General features: G+C 40.0%; 1 protein-coding gene across 10 annotated transcripts in view; it reads left to right on the top strand.

Moving 5' to 3' along the window:
- The first annotated feature begins 317 nt into the window (after nucleotides 1-317).
- The window catches only part of FOXP2 (forkhead box P2), a 261065-nt gene continuing 250535 nt past the window's right edge, over nucleotides 318-10847 (top strand). For 3 of the 10 annotated variants that reach the window (XM_069228950.1, XM_069228945.1, XM_069228941.1), the window contains exon 1: nucleotides 1613-1741. The gene's annotated coding sequence lies outside the window, so the exon portion shown is untranslated. Of the gene's footprint in view, nucleotides 929-1403; nucleotides 1742-2671; nucleotides 2822-2949; nucleotides 3257-10847 lie in introns of those variants that run through there. The other 7 variants (XM_069228942.1, XM_069228948.1, XM_069228946.1 and 4 more) reach the window with 7 other exon arrangements.

Here is a 10847-nt window from a genome sequence, read left to right as displayed (position 1 = left end):
TAGAAAATGATTTATTTTTTGTACTGGGGAACATGAATTAGTTTCTGGGTTAAAGGTGAAATGTGAAAGTTGCTGTAGGTACTTACCATAAATGTCTGAATGTAATGCTGTTGGAAGCGGTTGTTTCAAGTGCACCAGCACTCGTTGTGTTTAGTATTTAAATACCCTGCACACAGATGTTACCAATTGACGTTCTTGGTAAAGCTACAGGAAGGCTGGGCAAATCTGTGCCTGTGCATGATCTGTTTTTTTTATGTGTTGTGGCTATAGGGCTTGCCTCCTGCAAGCTGGAGGTAACGTGAGAATAAAGCGTGTCCACTCAAGCTAGCATTCAGCTGGAAGCTGTGATTTCAAGTAGGCTTTCTCCTGAGTCAGAGGCCATAAAACTGAAAGAGTATCGCGCTAGCCTAGGGTGCAACTTAAAAAAACCTTCTTGAAACCCTGGTGGGGAAAAAGACAGCAAACAATCTTTGGTTTGCTGAATTCTGCTCTGTCAGTTTGAGGAGTGCTGGCTGTAGCCTTTACTGTGACATGCAGAGGTTTGGATTTCCCCTCCTTTTATGCTGATGATGTCTATACAAACACTGCGCGGCTACCTGCAGCACCACATCCTAAAACTCCTTGTGGTGTTGTGAGCTGGTAGCAGATGGACTTTCGTTTGCATCTGCTGTGTACAGGCTTGGCTTTGTACTCTTTTCCTGGGGGAGAGAAAGTCTTTTTTCATCGCTAGTTCATTCCTGTTTTTATGAAGCAGCTCAGAAAACATCTGTGGCAGGCAGCAAAGTTGACAAAGGATTGACAAACACCATTAGCTGGACATTTTCCATCTCATTGCAACTATGCATTGTTTACTTTACTGTAAATATCGTAATACATCACCCTCTGAATATGCTGGCAGAAAGACTGGAGCACAGTGATTTCAATTAAGGTTAGTAATTGGTGCTGTCTTGCGTTTAAAAGGTGTTACTTGATTACCATGTGCCTGGACAAATTGCATTTGTGGCTGTTTTGTGTTGCGAATTGAAGAATATTCCTTGCCCTGGATTTATCGGATGTTGCGGGATTTTAAATGCGTGCCTCTTGTTTGCGTGTTCTTGTAAAATACTTCCATTGAGCTGTAAACTGCAGAGCTTTGGAGTTTTACCAAAAGCATGGTGTATAATGAAAAGCGTGACCTAATAAGGAAAGTAAAGAAACGCTCTTAACTACAGCCTAAGAGCCTCACTGAGAACTCAGAAGACTAAAACTGCGCCAGTTGCCCTTTTTATTTTAATAAACAAACAAACCAAAAAAGCGAAATAAATAAATAAATGACTAGGGCAATTGAGGTAGCTCTTGCTTTAGGGGGATTATGGTAAGCACGCTGGTTCAGTCTTGAACCTTTGTCGCCCCTCACGTTGCTCACCATAGACATGCCCCGGTGATTAAATGCTGATTTTCTGCGGAATTGTCCGCAGACGCCCAACAATCAGAGCTGCTTGGTTTGTTTTAATTAACAGCACAGAATGCCACCAGGCAGCAGCAGGGACGCGGTGGGGCAGGGGCGCACTCGCAGTAGTGTAAACACCGGTGTAAATAGTTGCCTGGCGGTGCTCAGACCCGCAGCTAGCTGTGGAGTTTCCCCTCTTTTTACACTGTTTTCCTGCCTCTGGTGTTGCTGAAGCTTCCGACTTCCTCGCCTCGGTTGCGAACTCCCATGAACCGGAAGGTGGGAAGTTGTTTTCTCTGACGATACGAGGAGGTAGGTAAACTTTTTTTTTTGTGGGTTTGAAATGCATCTGAGTAAGTTTAGAGCGCCCGGGCTGCTGCTGTCATTTCTGTGCAGGCAGGGTCGGCGCTCGCTGTCCGTTTCTCGTCAGGAAAGCAGCCCATTGAAATGAAGAGGGGCATTGTATCTGTTTGCGCGCAGGGGAAGCCGGGGACCGAGAGCCGGGGGCCGCTTTTGATCTCTCGGTAATGCAATGGAGATTTAAGCTGCCATCACCATTAGAGACTCGAAATAAAAAGAGGCCTCGTTAGTATTTAAAATCGGCGAGGGCTTCTGTTATCCAAGGGTGCTGCTTTCATGGTTTAATAAAAACCATGTCATCTTGGGTTTAGGAAGTGCCCCCCATACGAGCCGGGGCGCAAGTTTTTGAAAAGGGAGTTTGACCACGCGTTCTGCAGCCTCTCGGCGCCGCGCTGGGTGGGAGCAGATGTTTATTTTGTGCTAAAGGGGGAAAGTCTTTTTGCTAAGCTTGTACAAACATGAAAGGAGTTGGGGCTCAGAGGATCGTTGCTGCCCAATGTGCAACTACATGTGTTTCAAAAACACCAGGATGTTAAGACATTGTCAAATCTGTGTTTGCCAAGACATTTATATTTCAAAGGACAACACTGTAATGGGCTGAAAAGCGATGCTTTAGAAAATGTCATTATATTTCATCAGCTCGGTGCAATGGTTTAATTCTGCGGGACTGGGAGGAAGGTGCGTTGCCTGGGCTATAAATTACAGTCCCTGTACTTTTCATTCTATCTGCTTCAGAAAGCAGCCCCAGAGCCTGGGATCCTATTGGGCCCGTCCTAGGGCTACAGTAATTGCCCGATGACAACTGAAAATGATAGAATAATTGTCAAGAGAGACATTTTTAATGGGCGAGGTGATTTAAGTATGCATGAACAAGCTATGAGGGGAGATGGGCTTGTTTATGATGCAAGCCAGTATAAACACAGCCGGGGCGATGCAACACATAGCTGCACTTTCCTCAGTGACATGAGCAGGTTCTCACCGCAAACACCAACAGATTTCTCCTCTGAGCAGTTTGCCATTCTTCATCTACAGGTAACAACCCTTTAATTCCTTTCGTGCGTTGTCATTTCGTTTCCACACGCCCCCACCCAGCACGTGCAAAGTAACAGTCTGAGGCGCGCGTGCTGGTTTTGCTGTAAATATTTCTTACGCATGCCTTCAATTACTTTCCCTCTCATGGCTCAACGGTGCTCATTGCACGAGAGATAAATAACGGTGGCACGCTCAGGTGTTGCGTAGCTTTGCGTCGTGCATCCTTTCACTGGCGCTGTGCATAATGACTTCCGAGGTGACCATGCATTACAGAGAGATTGCCCTCAACATGACTTAACGCCTGTGCATAAAGCAGACCTTGCAACGAGGCAGGTTTGCAAACAAGCTTAACTTGCAGCCGGTGCTGGGTGGGTGAGTACACAAGCTGCGAGGCTCCAGGACGCGAGCAGAGCATGTGCTGCCAAGTTCGCGCAGGTAAAGTCCACTATTGATTACTCCAAGCAAGAGTGCATGAGTTTGTTGTGAAGCTAGTTTTCGTGCATGTTAAAAAACTCCAAAGGGCAGGATTTTAAAGATGTCTGAAGCTGAATGCATTGATATGCTCACACTGTTTGGTAAAGGTGAATTGATAAGTTGTTTACTTCATTATTCATGAAGGCGAGGAAGGCATGGCATTGTGCTATTGTGAGCACATTATTAACATTTCATAGGGATTTGTGCTGGAATGTGCAATGCTGCTTCTTCATAATTTAATACTCTTATGCATAATGAGGTTTGTGATTAGTTGATACAGAGAATTGGCCCAACTCCATCGCAGAAGCAGATAATTTAACATTGTTCTCTGGAGTCTAGCATCTAATAGGGTCTTTGGTGCAATACAATTAAATGCTACATGCTTTAAATTTCAGCATACAAATCCCCTTGGCAATTTCAGCTTTTTTTAAAAAAAATGTTGCCTTGTGTTTCTTCCAAAACAAGGGCATTTGATAAATAGCTCCAAGAACATATATTTATCTTGCTCTTGTATTTCGTGTGTACAAGAACAATTAACACCCTTCATTAGCAGAATTGGCTATTTGTTTTAAAGTTTAACCAATCACTTTGAAATGCTAATTGTGATGTAATTTAATTGCGAGCCCTGTAATGATGATGCTGCTATTATCGACGTAAATGATGCAGTTAAGCAGCAGAATCTCATTTGCATATGCTTAAAGCTGCTGAAAGCGAGTTGAATCGGATCGGGCTGTTTCAGTATCACTTTACTTTAATTTTCCACCTCTGTTCCTACCAGCCCTTTGGTTTGTTTCTAAAGCTGTGCGCCCCTATTGATCCGCACTTTCATCCCTATTTTAATGACAAAGAGGCATCAACTGGCAGTGGAGCTGTGCAAGCGGAAGCCACATAATTGCCTCCACCGCACATGCCCACTGCGGAAGGCTGTCTGGGGAGCACGAGGGTGGATTTCCGTGGATTTTCGTGAGTTCTTCACGTTGGTTGTCACGTATAGAATCAATTAACCAAGTTCGGTTGTAAGACCTTGCAGCATATTTGTATTTCCCTTAAAACTAAAACAGAAGTTCAAGTGGGCGATCGCTGGGCTAGCTGCAAAAAGAAGACAAAAAAAAATACGTCGCGATGTACGTGCAGAAAAAACTTTTCCATCAAGTTTTTGGCAGAGTGTACAGTTTTAACACAATAAAAGACAAGCCGCTTTTGTGATTGTGCCCTCTGCAATCTCGAGCGGTTATCTGTTTCCATCGTGGGTTTCAGACGCGGTTAATTTTCTTTTGGAAAGATTATTTTTCTTCTGACCAATTTCTCCTGTTATGTCCTAATTGGCTACATAAATCTTGTCTGGTATGAATGAGAAATGTTTCTGTGTTGTCAAGTGTAATCTTCACCCTTATTTACCAATTCATTAAGATCTATTGATGCAGGACTGGTGAGAGGGAATGACAACATAAATCAGCCTTCCAACATAATGACCCTAATCAGTGAGAAATAACTGGAAACGTCACGATGAGCTATGTCTGTGTGTTACTTCGGCAGCATTTTGAGCCCCGCAAGCTTCGTGCCTGCTTCCATCATTAACTTTGTATCCGCGTACCTTTTTCTCAAGAAGTTGTCCTGCCTCTTGTAAGCTTTGTGAAGTCTCTTTATGCAGAGTCAACTGTAAGGTCCTCAAGACCGAGTAGGGCTACTGAAATGGAAGCCAATTAAACTAAAACAGAATACACACAGCCTCGTATAGTGAAGTGTTTCCTCAGATGGGGCTGGTGATGCGCAAATGCTACAGGCCGTTGCCTTACGAGGCACTACATTTTGCATTTTCCATACAAGAGCCGTTGTGCGTTTTGGTGGGTGTGCTCTGGAGAGGGAGAGGCATGCTTTCTGAGCAGGACGTTTTTGAGATAGAAACGTAGAATTGCAGCCCGGAGAGAGACTAGGGTCCCTGGCTCAGAGCAGGGCAGTGGAACTGCACTGTGCTCCAAATAGGAACTTCTTGATCTGCCAGGAGTCCTCATTTCTACACCTAGTCAGGCAACAATGTAGGTGTCTGGTGAATGAAAAGATCTTCTATCAAGTGAAGGATTGTGTAAACCTTCTGAACTCCAAATTGCACACCTGTGCAATAACGTTCTGTACTTAATCTACAATTTCTTTCACTCACACAATATATACGCTAGTTAAAGCCAGGGGCATGTTAATAGTGCATGTCTGTAAAATATAATTGCACTGTATATAGATGATATAATATAGACTACATATTTCTCCTACTGATGTCTGCAGGAACCTAAGTGAAATAACATACCTGTACTTGTGTGTCAGCCTAATACAGCTGTACGCTCTCACCTATCACAGTGTATACATGTGCTGTTTGCCTGTGTTCATGTTGTAGAACACACTTTGGGAAGTTAACATAACATTTACATTAATCTGCCGAAAAATATTTAAGAAATTTGAAGGTACACAACTGCAGTGTAAGGTTTATTGCATTTGCAATGAATACAACCTTACACATCAACTTGTGTTAATTTAAAAAGAACAACACATATCTTTCTATACAGGGAACCCTTTGTAAGGAGAGGGCGAATTAAATTACTCTGCCACTTTACAGTGTATGGAACAGTAATCTGTATACTGTTAGTACTAAAGAGCAAAACACAAGTGGTATAATTTGACCTATGTTTATATATACACTGTAACTTCAAAAGCATGTGTTTCCAAAATAAATATTCGTTTTTTTAACATTATATCATGTAATCACTGACTTCTAGTGCATTTTTCCAAACTAGAGCTAAATAGAATTTTTTTTTTACTAACAATGCTCAGATCTCACCCTCTAAGTGCACCTGTTAATATTGCACACTGTACCCAGTCTGAAGAACCATTTACTCCAATTTGAACCCCATGTGCAGGCATTCTGATATGTTCAGTGATTATTAAACACACTTGATGTGTAGTTAGGTGTAGGCATATCTCAGTGTAAATACTATCTACTGATATAGGTGTCAGTGGATACCTATCAATTGACTTATAATTCAAATGGTGCATTCAAACGTATTGCTTCACATTATAAACTTTGTAAACATTGTTTTTTTGGCCAAATATTGAAATTGACTTCAATCAGTTGCATAGTAGAGATAAGGAAGATATACAAGTATGTCCAATTTTGTAGACCGCAAATTTGGTGTACACCTTGTTTGTAACTACATCTATGGTTGTGCCTAATTCATACATTGACCTAAAAATAGTGGATGCATTGGGTTGTGTACTAATCTAGGTAGTCCTTTTCATCTGAGGTGTAGCCAGCCTATTGCCTTATTATATTGTATTCATTTATTTTCATTAATACGGTGATATATGTCTTCCTAAGTATGTCTGTATATGAATCATGTGTGATCAAATGAAGCTTTATGTAAAATGCAGTTATGTGTTTTTGCTTTATTGAAAAAGCCGCCCTGCCTTCTGAAAAGCACTTGCAGCAGATCTTGTTGTCACCTTTGCAGCTAACCATTCATGTGTGTCACTGTGATTTAGTTTAATTGTATGTGTTGATCTTGCTTGCTTTACTAGTGTTCATTGTGGCTTATGTCAGTTAAGAGAATACCAAATCAACGTTGCATCCTTCTTTACACCTGATTTGTGGTGAGAATGAGCATTAAATAAAGTTAACATTTTCAAATAGTGCAACATATGTTTAAATGTATATATACATCCTATCTTAACACATTTAGATCTGATTGAATTGTTGTGATAGGAGATGATATTGCATGACAGCTAGTTACATTTAACCTACTTACATTACAGGGACTCCTTGGAGCTGCGTATGTAGGGCGGAGCTGACATACTCATCACCATTTCCCAAATATATAGTTCAGGCTATCACTGTCAGTTGTGCAGCAGTTTGTTGTACCATGTTTGTGGTTAACGGACAATCATCAATTTCTTCAGAGGGAGTTAGTTTGAAGAAAATGAATCCTTGTTTCCTCATCACAACCGACTAGTTTCTACTGCATCACAGTACTTTAGGGAGTATAAAATAATCAATAGATTTACTTTCATCAGAAAGTTTCATAGATATGGATGTGGTGAAACCATGTAAGAAAAGAACAAAGGCTTTGTTAACCCCTAAACATTGCCCTTGGTTGCCTACAGAGTTACCTCTCATAGCCTTCCTTCTTCAGAAGCAACATTCTTTAAAAGTGTACAGTGGAATAACAGTGTAACAGAATAACAGCCCTTGATAGTGTAATATGTTTGCATTGCTTCTTTCTTGCAGGAGATAAATACTTCTTTTGGAGGGCAAACTTCAAAAAAGCAGGTTTAACATTCACTATTAAAGATGCCTATTTGGGTTATGTGTCTTTACTCCGCTACTTGTACACTTGAAAGGGCAAAACTTCATGCAAAATAAACACAAGGGCATTGCTGTATGTATAATTGGAAGTCATATACTATTTTATATAATAAATGGTTGTGCACACTTTATTCAAAATTATGGCTGCACGAAATGGCATGAATTGCTGGGTGTGTTAACGCTGGATTATAGCAATTTGAAACATGTCAAACACATGGCTAACGCCTCATGCTTCACTCATTCTTGCGTAAACCTGCATAGCCGCCATCCATTATGCCCTTGGTAACAACACAATTCTGCAAGTAAATATTGTTACACTAAGTAACCTTTCAATTGAAGTTGTTTAGGAGGGGAAAATGCAATCTTGTGCAGTCAGCTCCAGTGTCAGTTTAATGTTTCAAAGGGGAAGTGGTGTAGAGAATAGGTATCTGTACGCCTAGTGATTTTTTGAGAAACCTAATAGTTTTTCTTCAACCTTCTTTCAGTGTTTCCCCACCTTAGTTTTATCCTCTGCATCCTGAAGTTTAGTAGTAGATTTCCTATTAAGAACTTGAGGACTGCAATTTATACCCAAATTAATTATTGTTTATTCTGTGATGTTATTGGAAAGGTATGTTTTAACAGTTATCACAGCTATGGCTAATGTTTGCATCCGTAGAAAGCTTGCTATTCTATATTATAGTGCTGTGGGAGAATAGGGCTGTATAGCAGTACCACGTTTGATCTACGAATTTTCCCTGTGGGACTAATGAAATCATTTTTTAATACCATGTATTGTTCATACTTGTATGGATACAAAATAAACATGTCGAGTATTGGATTCCAAATTCATCACAGAGGCAGAGAAATATTAAACATTAGCACAAAATCTTGATGTAATGATCAGAGATATCACATACATTTTAGGTCACTGCTGTGCATCTAAGTTATGCACACTCAGTGTGAAGCGCGCTCGCGCACACACACAATGTTCACACTCACCTTGATTATCTTATTTCAATTTTACCTGAGCATCTAAAGGCAGATACATGATGGGAATTGCTCTTAGTATAAAAGGACATAAGCAGTACACTTTTTCATGTTTTTTTTTCTTTCTGTCTAATCCGTATTGAAGAGACAGTGTTAAAGCAAATGTAGTTAATATAAGTTTGGGACATTTTTGCCTAAACCTATAGCAAAAGTACTGTGCGTCGTTATGGGGAGAGAGTATGAAGGAAAGCGTGGGAGAAACAGAGAAGAGAGCAAGAGAATTAAAGGCAGAAAGAGTGGGAGATTGGAAACCTTTCGTCACTGTAGCTCAAGCACTTGAATTTTCTCCATAAAAATATTTCAGCCCATTCCGAATCTTGGATGAATGTCTACTGGGAAGTTTGCCACAATCTGCCTAACGTCTTGTATCATACTAAACAGGCACACTACACATTTGAAGTCGATTTTTGCACACCCCTCAGTTTTCTTTTAAATAGAGCAATGCAGATGGGAGTGAATGTTCCTTATGACTAAAACAATGTATTCGGAAACCCACGAAAGTACGTAGAACGACCTGAGGGTGAACTAATTTATTTTTCTAATTTGCACCTTTGTCATCTTCCACGTTATGGCTAACCTAATACATACCTCATTATTTTACACTCCTTCAGCATCTGTTTTGTACCTGTCTTTTACTGCCCATTAGGTATGTCAAGGTGTTTACTGTGATGTTGCTTTAGGTTTCTATATGACAATTGTTTCTACAGTAGTGTGCCTTTATGTAACTCACAACTATTTACACCGATTTGGTTTATATCTGACTCTTTAATGCAGCCACATAATCATGGATCGTGCTAATAGTTGTAAAGGAGCACTGCACACCATAATTTACACTGTGCAATTTAACATTCACTTCTCAAGATATCTGAGCAATTTACAAGTGTTTGTGTTCCACAAGGCCTTAAGGGCTCTGAGAGATAAAACCTTCCCTCTTCTATTCTATCAGAAACCTAAAAATTCCCCTCAGCCTATGTTGGCCTCTAAGTGATCATCATAGAGCATTCAAGTTAAATAGAATTATGCCATCATAGTTGACAAAGGTAATACACATCTGCAGACAAAATAGAAGGCTTACATTTTAAGTAGTGTGATTCTTTGCCTTTCATTCCAGGAGAATTACAACTTCATACTTGTGATGCATAAGTAAATACACCAACGACTTCAAAATGCTTGTATATTTATTGTATTTTATTTCCTCTGTTTTTGTTTTTGAAAAATTTGCATATAGGAATATTTTCAAATCTGGTGGCTTCTTGTCGAGTTGTAGTGGAATTACATTAGAATTTTCATATGTCTAGTAAGGGCAATCAAGCTCTTTTCACTGAATATTTTACACATTCTACATGCAAAATTTATGCCTAATTTGAATACTTATTAGCTGTGTAATCTCTGAAAAGGGTCTGGCTTCATTTTCATCTCAGAAAATTCATCATCACATTGACGTGCTACTCGATATTACCAGGACTGTTTGCTGCCACACAAACCTGGGCTAGAACCCGTTCACTAGATTTTCGGGCTAACTTTCACCCCTTCATTTATGTGCACCTTAGTAACCCTTGCCCAGTGCCATTACATTTTAGGATGAGGACCTTAGTTCTTCTATGCTTGCTGTGTTTTTTATATAGTGTTTTCAAAATGTTTCATTTCAGAATTATGGCAAGGGCTCATGTTTCATGCAAAAGGTTTATTGAATGGCATTGTTAAGACTAAAGCAGCTTCAATTATAAGACTTATTTTTATGGACTTGAAATTTGGATTGGCATATAATGGAGTGGGAAATCCTCAGTTGGTAACTGTTGCCTGCAACTTTTGACTGGAACTGATTGCTTTTTTTGTCTAAGCACACACCCATAAATACATCTTGGAAATGTGTCGAACTTACAACAATGAATTGGAAAAAGACGATTCTAAGCTGTATAGGCAAGCCAATGGTATTGCATAGATCAGACTTACTCTTATGACAACGATCTGTCTTTTAGAATCTGATGGCTTTCATAGTTTTATAATGCACAGTGTCCTTTTCTTGCAATCTAGTAAAATAGACTCGAGCTTGTGCACTTGTACATATCTTAAACTCTGTTGGCATATGGTGAAACAGTTGGACAGAGTTCAGAACAGAATGCAACCTGTGTATAGTGTTGATGCAAAATGTACAGAGACGTTCTGGTTTGTTAA

The sequence above is a fragment of the Pleurodeles waltl genome, chromosome 4_1 (genome assembly GCF_031143425.1).
Source record: "Pleurodeles waltl isolate 20211129_DDA chromosome 4_1, aPleWal1.hap1.20221129, whole genome shotgun sequence".
Taxonomy (NCBI): Eukaryota; Metazoa; Chordata; class Amphibia; order Caudata; family Salamandridae; genus Pleurodeles; species Pleurodeles waltl.
The sequence above is the reverse complement of the archived record's forward strand: the minus strand, read 5'-3'. Positions and strand labels throughout refer to the sequence as shown.